Source organism: Lathyrus oleraceus, chromosome 1 (genome assembly GCF_024323335.1).
Source record: "Lathyrus oleraceus cultivar Zhongwan6 chromosome 1, CAAS_Psat_ZW6_1.0, whole genome shotgun sequence".
NCBI lineage: Eukaryota > Viridiplantae > Streptophyta > Magnoliopsida > Fabales > Fabaceae > Lathyrus > Lathyrus oleraceus.
The window spans coordinates 391,437,198-391,454,470 of record NC_066579.1 but is presented as its reverse complement, the minus strand read 5'-3'; positions in this window follow the sequence as shown (position 1 = coordinate 391,454,470).

Sequence of the window (17,273 nt, the reverse complement as noted above, 5' to 3'; positions counted from 1 at the left end):
AACGATGATAAATCCCCTTACCTGAGTTAATCCGGCAATCCTCTAGCTTCAAGCTCTTCCTTCTTCAACCTTCTTCTCTTGCTCTTCCTCTTTGCCCTTTTCTCACTTTCCACTTTTCAGAGCCGCTTCTCTGTTTCACGTAAAACTCTTTTTACCAAAATGGGATTCTTTTTCCTTATTTCACACTTATATATATATTCCAATAATTATTATTCCAAAATAATAATAATAATCCAATAATTCCAATTATTTAATTAAATTAATAAATATAATATTAATTTAAATCAAATAATTATCTTATTTTTAAATCGGGGTGTTACAATCAACTTCTAGAGTTGTTGCAGATCCTATTCTATTCTCTCCCCTTGATTCAAGTTGAACCAAGTTCTTCAAGCACTTCGAACAAACCTCTGTTTACCGCTACCTTATTGGACGAACGCCTCGTTCTCCAAAACTTCAGCTCGGCTGATTTCGAACGCAAGTTGCTTGAACCTTAAGCTTTCTTCACAATCCTCCGTTTACCGCTACTTGTTTGACCGAACCTTCTGTTCTTCAAACTTTTCACTCGGCTGAAACTGCGAAGCAAAGGTTAGTGCAAAACCCCCTAATTCTTGGAGGACAAAACCTCAAGGGTTTTATTTAAGAAAAACCCACACAAAGTCTCAATCCAAACTAAGATAATCCAATCTTATTTGGACGTTATCACAGCTGCAATGCACAATGCTCAATAAAGATTGTTATGTGTGATTATTGAGAAATGCAATGAAGAATGAAGATGATGAGCACTTTGGTGTATACCTTTCACTTTTCTTGTTGTTTTTGTTGAAGAAGCGACAATTGAATATTTATATGATGCATGGACAAACTAACTAACATAACAGAAAAATTTCACAAAGGTACACAACAAAAAATTTAGTGAAACACGCGATGAGTCGACTCAAACAGGGGATGAGTCGACTCAAACAGAGTTTATTACATGGTAGAGTCGACCTATGAGTCGACCTATTCAGACCTGTGGCAATATGATTGGGAAATGAGTCGACCTAAATAGTTCATGAGTCGACTCATTCAGGTTTTCCAGGAATGAGTCGACCTGTTCGGACCCGAAAGTTTTGCTTCGAGTCATGAGTCGACTCACAGAGGTTTAACTTCCAAAAATGAGTTTTCCAACATATTATGACCAATTTAGCTTATCTCTTATGAACCTAGGATGTTTACTATGATTAAGTGCATGATTCACATATAAGATATGCTCCTATATGCTTGAACACACGGAACCTATATTTTGAACATGCTAAAGGATGAATGCTTTCTATGCTATGATGATATTATTCAAGGACACGATATGGGTGAATAAAGAGGTTTGACATTATTAAAATAAGGACTAGACATGTTTGCCCTCATATCTTTTTCATCCAATTTGTTATGAAAATGATTTGATGATTTTGGAATGGATCAAGGTATGGGAATAGAATGGGAGATAGAATTGGAATAGATAGAAGTGAAATAGAAATAGAAAGGATGAGATACTTGACGTTGGATCAAGCACTTGCATTGTTTTTAATTTAATTTTATTTTGAAAAGCACTTGACTTTGGATCAAGTGTGCTTTATTCTTTTGAAAAAGTTCTTTTTATCGTTTCGATTTTATCTTATTTACTAACATGTAAAGTAAAGCAATAAAGAAATAAAGTCCTAAGTTATTACATGTTCATGGGAATGAGGGACATATTACTCACAATGGATGGATGAGTCATAAATCATATAAGGAATTGGAATAAAGGATCCATACAAACATATAATGGTACCATGCCCTAAAATCAATCAAGTGGCAATGGTACCCTAATAAGTCCAAAATTATGATCATGTACCATGCATCAAAATATAATCAAATGGATACAAATGAAATTCTAATTCTAAAGACTTCAAATTGAAGACTAAAGTATAAACTTAAGCATGCATCAAAGTGACCAAAAATCTCTAAAAAGAAAGTATTAAGATCATGGGTTTTAATCAACAAAAAATGGCTAAAAATAATTATGAATCACATTGAATTATTAATCAAAACTTAACTAAAAATTACCATACAATGGGTGGTTAAAATAATGATGAATCACTATCTTTAAAAATGGATTAATGATCTAAAATCAATTAGTATCTAATCATGTTCTAAACCAATTATTTTCAAGGTTTTTTCAAAGTGGCAAAAGACAATTCAAATCAAACACTAATCAATATTTTTACTAATGAACATTCTTTTTAATTCTAATTTATTGCAAAAATGCATTAAAATAAAGGTAACCATAATAAAAATACAAAGAAAATGTAAAAAAAAAAATAGGAAGAAAATTACAATGGGTAGGGGGTAAGAAATTTAAAATAGAGTGCAAAAACAAAGAGGGCGCAGGCCCATTGCAAAGCAAGCCCATTTCTGGATGGGGGTGTGAAGGAGAATAGGGTGCAAATGGAAAATTGAATGGACCAATAGGCTTAGGCCCATTTCAGAACACAAAGGGGGAAAGGCAATGGAATTCACGTTCAAACACTCACAGTTCAACATTCAAAACTTCCCTCCAACCATTCTGGTTATGAACCACTCACCTTCGTCGCGCTGGTCTCTTAGGACCAAAATTTGTTTCTATGTTGTTATTTAAGCCCATTTTACTGAGTCGACATGAAGATTTTAACCTTCGCCTCCTCAGTTAGAATGTCCTTAAATAGGGGCAGCTGTAACACCCCAATTTTGATCCTAAGATCCCTCATGCAATTTCATCATATGCATTAGCATTGGGATCATACCTTGTCATCCTCCTTACCCTTCTTTCATTGGGTTTATTTTGGGAGATATCACCAAGCAATATGTGATTGTATCATACTTGTATATCATCATTTTACTAACCAAAATACCAAAAATATATCTTTGCATTTACCTAACTCTTTTGTAGGTGGGGAGTGATCTCCATTGATCTATCAAGTTCATATCTAGGGTTTGAGACCCTCATGACAAAGATCACAACCATGAATTGATCTAAGAATGGTTATGAGCATCATATATGAGTTCCATTGACCTCTACATGTCATATTGATCAAGTTTTCTTCAAGAGTTTGAGGGTGATTTGCCTTGAAAACCCTAGTTTGACTGGGTATCTTGAGTAAATTCTCCAACGAGCTATCTCACCAATTGATCAAATTTCTCAAGGGACACTTAAAAATTCATTATCTTATGCATTTATGATCTACCATGAGCTTAAAAAGTCAAGAGAATTTAAGGTTAGCAAGTTGGTTGATGGTGGTTGGCCAGATGAATTCATCTGATCAAAACTAGGTCTCCCTAGACCCTATCTCCTACAATTTTCACCATATGAAAATTATTCCAAGAGCAAAGTTACTCTAAATTACATCTCAAACAACTTTCATGTTGAAACCTAGAGCTATGTTTGCTTGGAAAATCATTTTCTATGTTGGAACATTATAGGTCATTTTGTATAAACCCTAATTTGAAAGTCAACTTCCCAAGGCCATAACTTGCTCAATTTTTATGAGATGAAAGATTTACTTGCACAATAAAATTCAAGATGCATAACTTTTATGTTTGGAGTGTGAGATAGTTCAACTTTTATGAGCATGTGATATGAGGATACATTATAGGTCAGTTTTGACCTATACCATTGAACAAGTGATTTTTCCAAACTTCAAAAATGCATAACTCTATCATTCTAAATCCAAATGACATGAAATTTGTGACCATTTTGAATTTATTTTAAAGAGCTACAACTTTGATGAAGACACTTTTCTCATTTGAAGCTCACATAAAAAGTTAAGTAAGGTGGAATATTGAGGTATATGGCTTAACACTTAGAAAATTTTTCAACATGTTGAAATTTCCAAAATTCCACCTCAAAATTCTCAATGTTCCAAGCTCCAAATGAAAAAGTGTTGAACATCAAACTTGTTCCCCTTGATCCAAGATTTCCAAATAACCTAAGTTCATGCATTTTGGATAAAGATTGCTAGGTCTACGCATGGCTTAACAGGGCTGCATCATTAGAAAGAATCAATTGCACAAACTTCAGTTCACATTGCCTTGCCATTCAAGCTTCATTCAGACTTCAATTGGAATCATTTTGGACCTTAATGCATTGCATCATGAGCCTGTACATTCCCATGCACTCGTGCCATCCACATTGCCAATTTTGGACAGATTTTGAAGTGTGCAAATATCATTCCCTTTGGCTATAAATAGAAGGCCCCTGAGCTCATTTGAATAACACTTTGACGTCAGCTTTGCCCCCATTGAAACCCTCTCATTCTAAAGGAAAACCTGAGAAATTTCAATTTGAAATTTGAGTTTGAATCTCAACTGTTGGAGATTCAAGAACTCCAGGATCCAAAGCCTTACAACATCTCTAATCACTTCCTGCTAGCTTCTCAAATGTGATCAAATTGTGTTTGGAACAAGTAACATCAAGAACTGCATAGCATTGAAGGTAACTTTCAGAAAACTTCATCTCTTCGATTCTCACTCAATTCTACTCAATTCTCTTGGATCTTTGGTTGTCTGAAATCCTACCAATGTAGGCAAGAAGATTGAGTTGCTTAGAGGTCAAATCGAAGCAACTCAGTTGATGCACCTCAAAATTCAACTCCTCATATCTTTCTATATATGTGGAGTTAGTCAAAATTGAGGTGATATTCGTGATCTACACTATTTTATCTTTCAGATCATGTCCTCTTTTGTAATTTTTGATGTGGTGATGATCAAACCAGTCCGGCCAGGGTCATCGGAGAAGATGACCGGCCTTTGGACTCCGGCGATGAGCTGGAAGTGTTCAGAGCCATTGATTTGTTTTAAAACGTTTTAATTTGGAGCGCTCATTGTGAATACCAGGCATGTAGATGAGTTGACTAGCGTGTACCATGGAACGCGTGTTTTCCACCACTTGATCTGCCACCTCAATTAATGAGGCAGATCAAGTGGTCCACGTTTTTTTGTTATTTTCTGATTTTATTTTATTCCTTTTATTGTCATTATTTCATATTAATTTTAATATTGATCCAAAAAAATATGAGAGTTTCACCAAATAATTTCCTCTTCCATATTTTGAATTAAAATTATTTTTTGGATCATTATTAATATTTTTCATGATTTAATTGATTAAGTGAATATTTTTAATTGTTTAAAAATACTTTTAAGTCTTTAAAAATTCTGAAATTTTTTCTCCAAGGTCCTTTGACCTTGTTTGACCTATGATAAATCTCATGGCCATTTCTTTGGTGTTTTGATGAGGTTTTAGGAATTTGACAAACGATATTTAATTTAAATGTATTATTTTAGTCCTTTTTTAATTTGAATAAATGCCAATTATTTGTGTTGACCAATTGTGATGACTTTTTTGAGTTTGACTCTTGTTGTTGGGCCTTGGTCAAGGTTGACTTGACTTTGTCAAGTTAATATCATTGGATTTAGGGGATGGATGGAATGTACATTCCATCTCCCAAAATGAATGGATGCTATTAATTTGGTAAAAGTCCTCCTTTGACCAATTTGAGTTTTGATACATTTCCCTCCCTCTTCATCTTATTCCCATTCTTTATGCATTCATCTCATTTGGTCTATGATATCTCAAAGTCCTAAGGCTAGTTGATTGAAGAATCAACATAAGTATGGATGAGATTAGGCCACCTCTTTTGCATATTCTTTTTGTGTGTGGTATGTTTTATGAGCATAGTCCATTATATTATGTCTCTAACATGCATTAACACCAAAATTATATTGCCCGACCTCAAATAGTTGTGACTTCTACATAAGTTCAATTACGATTGCTTAACATAGCGCTAAATTTGTGACACAAAAGGCATAGCATTCTAGTTAGTGAGATTGTAAGTCTCCCCTCTTTCATGGTATTGTATGGAAACTTGGCCTTTTTTCCTTCCTTTAGAAGATGTCTTGGCTCAAGGATCCATGCTTGTGATAAGTGGGTTGAGTATTCTCCAAAGAATGACTTAAAAATGAAAAGCAAAAACAAAACAATACTAACTTCTAACTCATTAACAACTAACTTTTAATTTCAAGCCATTTACTTTAATGTCATTTAATTTTAGTCTTTATTCATTTGCCATTATTCATACCATTCTAATTGTTTATGTTAATGCAATTTTTATTTTGTCCATTTGGACCATATTGTGTGATATATCTTGTTTGTGTATACTTTGCTTGTTTGTGCGGTCTTTGACCATTAATGTACATAATAACAACAAAAACCTAAAAAAAAATTGTGTGGACTGTTGGCTTGATCTTGGACAAATGAACTTAGAATTTAGGCAACATTCATATGCTAAAGGACTTGGCCAATGCCAATTTTTTGTGAAACCAAGTGCTTGTAATTTGAAACTTCATCTGATACATCATTCAAGATCCTACTGAGTTCATCTGCAACATGATCATTGTGAAGCTGTTATTTTAAACCTGTGACTTATGGAATTCATCTGTTACATGGGCTAATTTGAAGAAGATCATGGAGTGGCTAAGCTTGGATGTGGCTATCTTTATTTGATGCCTTTGCTCTTCAAGATTGATATAATTGTGCATTTGTGTGTTGCTTGATTCTAAATGTCCAAGGGAATTTGGGGTTTCTATATGGCATTCTTGCCTATTGGATTGCTATCCATCGGTCAGATCTTTTCAACTCTTAACTTTTAATTTTGTGCATAGGATTAGTCTCTTCATCTTCTCCCCATTTCTTTAATTTCAAAAATCTCTCCCTCCTTTTAAAACTTTCTTTGTTTGAACTTATTTTGTTCTAAACTTTGACCACTTTGCAAAGATAGAAACTTTGGCCTTATGCCATTGCATTTTCAAACTTCTTTTCTTAAATCAAATTCGTAAATAAACTTAACTATACTTGACCTAAACTTTCAAAAAGCCAAAAAGAACAAACTCATTCAAATCATTTTTAGGTCTTTGTGCCTTTCAAACTTAATTTTTGTTAAAAGCAATGCATCCACTTTGAAATTTGTATCACGAACTACGAGGTTTTGATCCCTCATTTTTATGGTGGTACATAGGCATAAGTCCGAAGATCTTGTCAAACAAAAAAATATAATTAATGAATTCTCTTCTCATCCCCCCATTTTATTTGTTTGTAAACATCATTTTGTACAAAATACATATGCACACAAAAAGGGCTCCCTATGAGTACCTAGGACACTTTGGGTGCTAACACATTCCCTCTGTGTAACCAACCCCCTTACCTATAATCTCTGACATTTTATTAGTTTTGATTTGAAAACTTCTTACTTTTGGGTTTTGTTCGTACTTTTTCCCTTTTCCCTTGGAAACAATAAAAGCGCAATGACGACTCTGGTTTTATTGATCTCTAGCTTATCCATAGCTTGATGATCATGAATTTACCGCTACAGTCATGAGTGCATGATGCAACAAATCACAAACAAGGTCACACAAAGCACACAAACAAGGTCCAAAGGTTCAGAGTCACGGGCATGGAGCCAAGGGTAAGAAGCAAACCACAATGTATGTACTAAGGGTATAATCACCTGTAGAACAAGGTTCTAAAAAGTTCCCAGAGTCGTAATTCCATCTTTTGGATATTATCGATTTATACAACTACTCGTCAACCAATAATATTCTCAAGAGAAACTCGTCCGAGTGTAGTATTGTGTAACAACTAATTCAAGTCTACACCTGAATAGCCATCGCACTACGTCCTAAAAGGCCAATATGGGTTAAGGGTTCTAAGGTTTTCAGCTTCTTGGGCTCCCAGGTCAGAAAAAGTAATGCCAACTATGACTACTCGCGTGACATCAGTAATCCCAAAGGGGCCTCAACTGAGTGGAGGATCTCAAGTCATCTTATTAAGGATTAACTTTATGTAAGCCAAACATGACTATACCACCCTCCTATCATACGAGCTCTCAAGTCCGGGTATATGACCTATCTCACCATACAGAGATCACCAAGCACCAAACAAAACAAGCAATAAACAACAGAAAACATAATATCTACAAAAACAAAGATGGGCTTAACCCACTAGGGACTACTCTCTAGCAGAGTCACCACTTTTTGGTAGCGGTAAAAAGTTTGAGATTAAGATATCGATTAACTTAACTCGCAAAGCAAGAGTCTCCACCGCGCTTCTATTTTTTTCAAAGGAAAGGGGGAAAAGTACGAACAAAACCCAAAGAAGTTTTAAAATAAAACTAGTAAAAAGAGAACAAAGGTCCAAGGGTTAGTTATGCAAAAGGAAGGTATTAGCACCCTAAACATCCATGGTACTCCATGGGAACCTCTTTGAAAATATATACATTTTGGTCTACAAAAGGTGTTGTTTGTTAAATATTTTAGAGATGAGAAAAGAAACATTTTTATTACGATTTGGTGTTTTCCAAGACTTTTAAAGTCTCATGCCTACGTACCAACAAAGTGCAATGGAGGATCAAAACCTCGTTGTTTGTGGTAAAAATAACAAAAGGAGTTTGTTTTGATTCATTTTTATGGAAATAACATTTTTTCATTTTAAGGAGAATACTCAACTAGTCACCCACAAGTATGAGAACTTTGCGTCATCATGGGAAAGGCTCCAAATTGGATAAAGATCAACAAGTATGCCACTATCTCCCACAGATGGAAAAGAATTATCATCAATACTATGGAGATAGGAGAATTATAACTCAACTATGGAAATGACTCATGTCTAATGCTTTGAGAAAAGTTTTTGAAAGGAAAAATACGCAAGGGCACAAAATGATTTGGATGAGTTAAACACTTTTTAGTCTTTTGAAATTGGTCTAAACATGCTTAATATGGATTGACATTTATTAGGAAAAAGGTTTTAAAAAATCACTTGACAAAAGTCAAGATTTACTGAGAAAGTGGTTCAAGTTAAAACAAGAAGATTTTGAAAAAAGAGAGTTGATTTTGAAAATTGAAGAAGGGAGAGGAGAAGAAGAGACTATCCTAAATCAGTAAAGTAACAACTAAAGAAGAAAGATCTAACCAAGAGATGACAAGCTTTGTGACATAAGTCAATCAAGAATTCCCTCCTTTGAATTAAGCCTTAAGTGAGAAAAATAAGCAAATAGTAACCTATGTGTCAGATGAAACCAGAGTAACCAATCCAAGTCTTCAAGAGGAAATCCCAAGTCAAAGGCATCATATGAATTTCAAGGTCTCATGTCACAAGTCCCAAAGAAAAGGCCAAAATCCTAATTCTAAGTCCATAACTCCACAAAGATGCCAAGAATGGTAACCACAAGTCCATGAATTAAGAGAAACGAGTTTCCTTTTTGGGTTTTTCCTTATTAGTGTTTTTCTTAACAATGATAGAAAAGAAAGGTCCAAATGGACAAAGAATAAAATGACATTATCACTAGCAAATATGATATGAAATGCTAAATATAAAACATAAAGTAAATGACATAAGATAAAAGCATAAAGTAAATGACTTTAAAATAAAAGTTAATACAAGTAAAGTGTTAGTAAATGATGTTAGTAATCAAAATGAAAGATGTTTTTGGTCATTTTTTGGAGAACACTCAACTATCCACTCACAAGCATGAAAATATGAACCTTATACATCATTTATAAGAAGGGCTCCAACTTGGATAAAATCTACAAGTATTCCACTGGCTCTCACAAATGGAAAAAGGAACAAAATTTTCACACAATACCATGAGGAATAGGAGACTTACAATCTCGTTTATAAAAATGTCATTGCCTTTGGGACAAATTTAGCGCTATGTTAAGCAATCGTAATTTGACTTATGTAGAAGTCACAACTATCTGAGGTCGATCAATTATAATGTTTGTGTTAATACATGCTAGAGAAATGATATGTAAATCACTCTCCTAAAGCTATGCCACACAAGAAAAGAAAATGAAAGGGGGTGATCAAGCACAAAGGCTATGAGGATGGTCCATTACTTCAATCCATATTTCATGACACTTAGGACAAACTTATGCATCAATCTAAAGTACCTTAAATGATTCATGATCACTTATAAGGTAGATTTGAAATGATGAAAGTTCATCAAGCACCAATCCGCACATCATGAATAAAATAGACACAAATCCATCCAATTGATCAAAACAAAAGAAAGGGATGAATATGAAAGGGGACAAAAGATATCACACCCAAATTGAATAACAAGTTTGATCAAGTCATCATCAAAACCAATCATCCACTTTGGTGGATTAGGGTTTTCACCACATCAACACCCAAGATCCATTGAGTTTGATGAGACTTGAAGTCAAAATCATCATGATCCAAGGTCAATAGAAATCCACAAGGTCAAACAAATCAAAAATGATATTAAATGAAATAAAAATGCATTAAAGGTATTTTTAAATGATTTTTTAAAATGGAAATAAAATGGAAAATCCACAAAGTCCTTCAAAATACCAAATAAATGACCAAGAAAATTATGGAAGGTTCGAAATAAAATAAGAAACATATAATAAAATTTTCAGAATTAAAAAATGCAGAAAAGTATTTTTAAATCAATTAAAACAAAGGAGAAAGATAAAATTCATGAAAAATAGAAAATCAATTAAATAAAATATGAAAAAATAAGAATCATATGAAGAAAAATAAAAGAGAAATTTAGAAATGATTTTGGATAAAAAATGAAATTACTACGAATTTTTAAAGAAAAAGAAATTTAAAATAATAAAAGAAAAAGAATTAAAATCAGAAAAAACCAGGAACGATGGATCACGCCTCATTAACTGACGTGGCAGATCCAACACTCCAAATGATGAGAAACACGATGGAACGCGTTGCCAGCCAAACACAAGATCCGGTTTGAATTCAACCAATCAAAATATTTCAAAATGCCAACGTGTTTGGTCCAAACTCATACCACCTGAGAAATACTCCAGTCATCTTCTCCGATGAGCTCCCACCGGAGTTTCATCGTTTGGTAACTTCAGGACACGAGACAACCACCATTGTGACCCTCTTCTTATCCTGAATTCAACCTTATGCTTCAAATTCATTTATGTGAACTGAGCAAAGGGAATTTCAAAGAAGTTTTAGAAACAAGCAAGCCACGAAAAATAAAATCAAATGATGAACACGATTGTGATACGGTGAACTGACTTTGTGTTTTTGCTTTAAAAAGCAATGTTGCGGATAGCAAGAGTCGCCACCGACTTTTCTTTTATCCAATAAGGAAAGGCGGAAAAGAACAAGAAAAACCTTGATTAGATTTTGAGTTCGGGAGGTACATTATACAAAGGGAAGGTGTTAGCACCCTTCGTATCCATGGTTATCCATGGGCTCTTAATTGCTTAACTCACTTATGTTTTCCTTGTTTGAGAAAGTGTTTGAGAAATGTGGTATGTTTAGAAAATATTTTGAAAGGAGAGTTTAACTTTGTAATGATTCTTGTACGAATGTATACAAAGTGTTTATCTCGTTTGATTTTGAAAGATGTTTAGAAAAATATAACTCGGCGATGATTTTGGTGCGAATGTATACCAAGTGGTGATTTTCTAAAAGATGTTTTGAAAAGTGTGAGGTGTGAAAAGTATTTTAAGCTGTGAGCAAGCATTTAAGAGTTATACCTAACCAAGGTCTTTATAGGTATTTCCTATCCTTAGGAGGGTAAAACTGTCCTTACTATTGAGAAGTAAGTAGTCTTATCCTTTGGATGTAAAGGGACATCGTGGGGTCGTCGATTGGTCATTGAAGGCAACATTTGTAAGGATACCTTAGCATTCGAAGAGACGATCATCATTTAATCGTAGGCTACAACGAAGGGTCATCGAGGGACAAAGTCATATATTCGAAGGCAACGTTCGAGGGGCAAGGTCATATATTCGAAGGCAACGTTCGAGGGACTATGATTTATCTTGTAGGGACATTGACCTTTTGATCGAAGGGACTATGACTTATCTGTTTAGGGATGATGATGATTTAATCGAAAGGGTCTTTGCTAAGGGTATCCCCACATTCGCGGGACATGACCGTAATATCGTAAGGCAACAAAGAGAGGGATAAGATCACGTATTCAAAGGCAATGTAATTAGCCAAGTAATCGGAATAAATCTCCACTATGATATCCCACAAATAAAGTGGAATGCTGTCATACCCCAAAATTTGCCCATTAATATTACAAGGCATTTCTTAGGCACTCCAACTTATTTTTCAAGGCATTGATCCCAAAAGAACAAAGGCCCAGCTCATAAATGGCCCAATCCAGAAAATGGCCCAAACTGGCATGCTCGCTAGGCGAGCAATTCCTTCGCCTAGCGAACCCTTCGCTACAATACTCGCCTAGCGAAGCTTACGATATATCAGAATTCTCGGGCTTCATTCTGAGCCCATTAGGTCACCACAATCACTATAAATACCGACACTTCAGTCACGAAAAGGGACAGACGAAGACGGACAGAAACCCTGGCATAGAAACCCTGGAGACTAACCCAGAAGATTCCGAGTGAAGAAACCCTGAAGGCCGCTCATCCGCACCAAAGTTACCTCCGCCCAATTCCATCCGATACCAAGAGTGGTCAGTCCCTTCAACCTCGCAGCTCAGTTGCAACAGGTTTGCGCATCACTACTGTTTTATGCTTTTAATCGGTAATCTCTACATACATAAGGCATCATGATTAAATTTCCGGATATGTAATTTTATTTCACATGTGAATTTAAGTATGCCTGAATATCCTGAATGTGTGTCCATGCTATTCCTGTAATTAAATGCCATAAAGTTCAGGTTCCGGAGATCATGCTGCTATCAAACTCAAAATCCGTAGCCGCTCGCTAGCACATCGCTAAGCGAGCCTGTAGCGAGCACTCGCTAAGCCTTCGCTAGGCGAAGCAGGAGCGAACGGGACAGAGGCTGTTTTGTTTCTTTTCTGTTCTGCCTTATGTTTATCTAATCAAGATCTATTATAATTCTGCATTATTTGGCCTGACCTTATGACTGTTGTGGTGCAATTTTCAATTGTACTTTATCCCGATGTTCTAACCCGTATGCTGAATTGTGTAAAGGCTTACATATTCCTGAAGAAACGGCCGGCTAGGTATTCCACTTTATTTGTGGGGTACTCTTATGAAGATGGATTCTGAATTACTTAATTTTAATGTGGAGATTCATCCTAATTGCCTAATTAATTTTAATGTGGAGATTCATCCTAATTGCCTAATTAATTTTAATGTGGAGATTCATCCTAATTGCCTAATTAATTTTAATGTGGAGATTCATCCTAATTGCCTAATTAATTTTAATGTGGAGATTCCTCCTAATTACCTAATTGATTGTAAAATACGGCCTTTGAATATGTGATCTTGGACCTCTCTTTGTTGCTTTACGGTATTACGGTATTATGGTCATGTCCCGCGAATGTGGGGATACACTTAGCAAAGACCCTTCGATTAGATCATCATGTCCCTATAAAATAAATCATAGTCCCTCGGATGTTGCCTTCGAATATATGATTTTGTCCCTCGATGACCCTTCGGTGTAGCTTACGGTTAAATGATGGTCGTCCCTCCGAATGCTAAGGTATCCTTACAAATGTTGCCTTCAATGACCAATTGATGACCCTGCGATGACCCTTTTACATCCAAAGGATGAAACTACTTACTTCTCAATAGTAAGGACAATTTTACCCTCATAAGGATAGGAAATGCCCATAAAGACCTTGGGTCGGTATAACTCTTAATTGCTGGCTCACAACCTAAAACATTTTTCATATATCACACTTTGCAAAACATCTTCTAGAAAACCACCACTTGGTATACATTCATACTAGAATCATTGCCAAGTTATATTTTTTCTAAACCGCTTTCAAAATTAAACGAGATAAATACTTTGTATACATTCGCACGAGAATCATTACAAAGTTAAACTCTCTTTTCAAAACATTTTTAAGCAATTCACAAACACTTTTTTTTCAAACATAAGTGATCAAGCAATTAAGAGCCCATGGATAACCATGGATACAAAGGGTGCTAACACCTTCCCTTTGTATAATGTACCTCCCGAACCCAAAATCTAATTAAGGTCTTTCCTGTTCTTTTCCACCTTTCCTTATTGGATAAAAGAAAAGTCGGTGGCGACTCTTGCTATCCGCGACATTGCGATTAAAAGCAAAACACACCAAGTCAGTTCACCGTATGACAGAACTGGCGACTCTGCTGGGGAGCCTTAAAAAGAGAGGTTACCTTAAAAACAATATCACTTATTCAAATTGTATAATTTAATTTTAAGGGATTGCTTGGGTATTTTTGAGTGAAAGATCCTACACCCGGATCTAGTGTACCTTAGGTAAGTAGCAATAGATCATCGCGACTATCCGGCGTATACTGGAATGGTTAAAATGATAGCTACGGTTAATGTGACACTTTGGATGTCCTGATGTTCCTCATGTTTACTTGAGGAAAAATTTGGCTCCCGCGTGGTGTCATCAAAGCATTAACCAGACCTTTAGAACCCTAATTGACTCATCCTAGCCATTAGAAAGTAGTGAGATAACTGACTTCGGTTCCGACTGGGGTTGGTTGAGACTCGATACTACACTCTTTGAGATTGGACTTTAGGGAAGCTTTGGTCAACCACTTGGTGTTGCACTGAAGTGGACTTAAAGAAAGGTCGATGATTTGAGATCCTTCTAGAACCCGGTTACTATTCTAGGACAGGTTGAACCAACCAAACTTCAGTGGGGAGGGTACTTACCTATGGAATTCATGCAAGCCTTAAAACCTAGGAATGATTGTTGTGTGACTTGCTTGTGCTTGTTATTTACTTAACATCATAACATCATAACATCATAACATCATAACATATGGCATTGTACTAACCATTTCAAGGACTTAGGGATTTAACTTTGCTCTGTTTTGTAAGGCTATGGCTCCCAGGAAGACTATCCGGATTAATCTTGTAGCAATCTCTCCTCAACTCAAGAATTTAGTGTCAGAACTTCCCGATCATGCTCAGTTCATCGAGAAACATGGTTCTCTCCTCAATTTGGTCACCACCGGTTTCAAAGAAGATATGATGAGAGTTCTATTCCAGTTCTTCGATCCTAAACATCATTGCTTCACATTCCCAGATTATCAGTTGGTACCCACATTAGAAGAATTTTCCAGACTACTTGGGATACCTATACTTGATCAAACACCTTTCAGTGGTTTGGAAAAGATTCCGAAGTCTGAAGAGGTTGCCGCAGCTCTACACATGACAAAGTCCGATATTGAAACCAACTGGGTAACAAGAAGTGGAGTTAAGGGTTTACTTGCCAAATTCCTGATAAATAAGGCCCGAGAATTCTTAAAAGTTATGGATGTCCAGGCTTTCGAAGATATCCTAGCATTACTAATCTATGGTTTGGTGTTATTCCCTAACCCAGACCAATTCATAGACATGAATGCTATTAAGATATTTCTCACTCATAACCCTGTGCCTACCTTGCTTGGAGACATTTTGCATTCCCTCCACACCCGTACTATGAAGAGACAAGGGACCCTCATGCGCTGCGTACCTTTATTGTCTAGGTGGTTTATTTCGCACCTTCCTCAATCAGTCTTGAAGAACGAGCAGAATTTGAAATGGTCACAAAGGATAATGTCGCTCTCCCATTCAGACATCCGTTGGTGTCCTCATCTCAAAGAAGATGTTATCCTCATCGACCGCTGTGGAGAATTCTCTAATGTACCACTCTTGGGGATAAGAGGAGGTATTACTTATAACCCAGCTTTAGCCCTACGTCAGTTTGGTTATGCTCGAAGAGATGGTCCACATGAGATAATTATCCAAGGCACTGTGTTTGACTATGACAACGATTCCCAAGGTCTCCGCCAAAGGTTTGTACGAGCTTGGGGCATGGTGAAAAGAAGTACTTTAGGACAGAAAAACTCTATTCCTATGGAGCCTTATCTCAGATGGGTACGCGCCAGAGCTCGTGAACTTGTCATGCCATATCTTGCAATCGGACCTCAGATTGTCGAACCAGAAACTGAAGGAGGTACTCCTCAGATCATTCCTTATCCAGATATGCCTACCAATGTTGAAGAATTGAAGAGATCCTGGATCCAGTTGAGAGAGGAAAGGGATACTTTTGAAGCCCAGTTCTGTGCTGAAAAGAAGAAAGTGTTAGAACTTACCAGTCAGCTCAATGAGGAACGAAGACTCAATGCATATCTTCGCCCAAAAAGAAGCCGCCCCTGGGAGACTTGAGCTTTCATTGTATTCTTATTACTATTCTTCTTGTAATGAACATTGATTAAAGAAATTATTAATAAAAGTTTCTCTCTTTTTGGTGGTTTGCGCAAAGTTAAACTCCAAAAGTCCTTGAAAACATTTCATACATTGCATAGCATAACATAACATTGCATAACAGGTATCATAAAAGATCAATATTCTTACGGCCTTCCTTCTAGACAGAAAAATGGACCTCGAACAAACTGTCAAAGATCTCCAGACTCAAAATGCTCAATTCCAGGAGATGATCCTGAGCTTATCCAAGGGGCAGGAGGAACTGAAAGCTCTTTTGCTCGAGAAGAAGAAAGACAAGAAAGCTGTGAGTTACATTAACACGGGAAGAAGGCTTAAAAGACAGGCCGCAGGAGTCAAGTTTGGAATTCCGAATGGTCCAGAAGAGGAGACGGAGAATGATTCGGAGGAGGAGAACGTTGATTTCTCCAACCCCGAGGATGACGATGAAGATTATGAAAATGAACAGTACTCTCCAAGAGATGATAAGTACAAGTTGCTGGAAGAACGTATGCTAGCTATGGAGGGTCAGAAGGCGCCCGGTCTGGATTTCGAAAGTTTGGGTCTGGTCTCCGACGTGACCATTCCTCGCAAATTCAAGATCCCCACTTTCACTAAGTACGATGGTGCGTCTTGTCCTCAGATGCATCTGAGAGCTTATGTGAGAAAGATTCAGCCGCATACCACTGATAGGAAGTTATGGATCCATTTCTTCCAAGAGAGTCTGTCTGGCACACAGTTGGAATGGTATTATCAGCTTGAGAGCTCTGACATCCGCACCTGGACTGATTTAGCAACAGCTTTCTATAAACAGTACCAGTATAACTCTGAACTAGCGCCTACTCGGCTACAGTTGCAGAATATGACTATGGGATCCAAAGAAAGCTTCAAAGAATATGCTCAGAAATGGAGAGATTTGGCTGGCAGAGTCAAACCCCCTATGACTGACCGGGAATTAGTGGACATGTTCATGGGCACACTGACTGGCCCATTCTACAGCCATCTACTGGGAAGTTCTTCATCAGGTTTCACTGA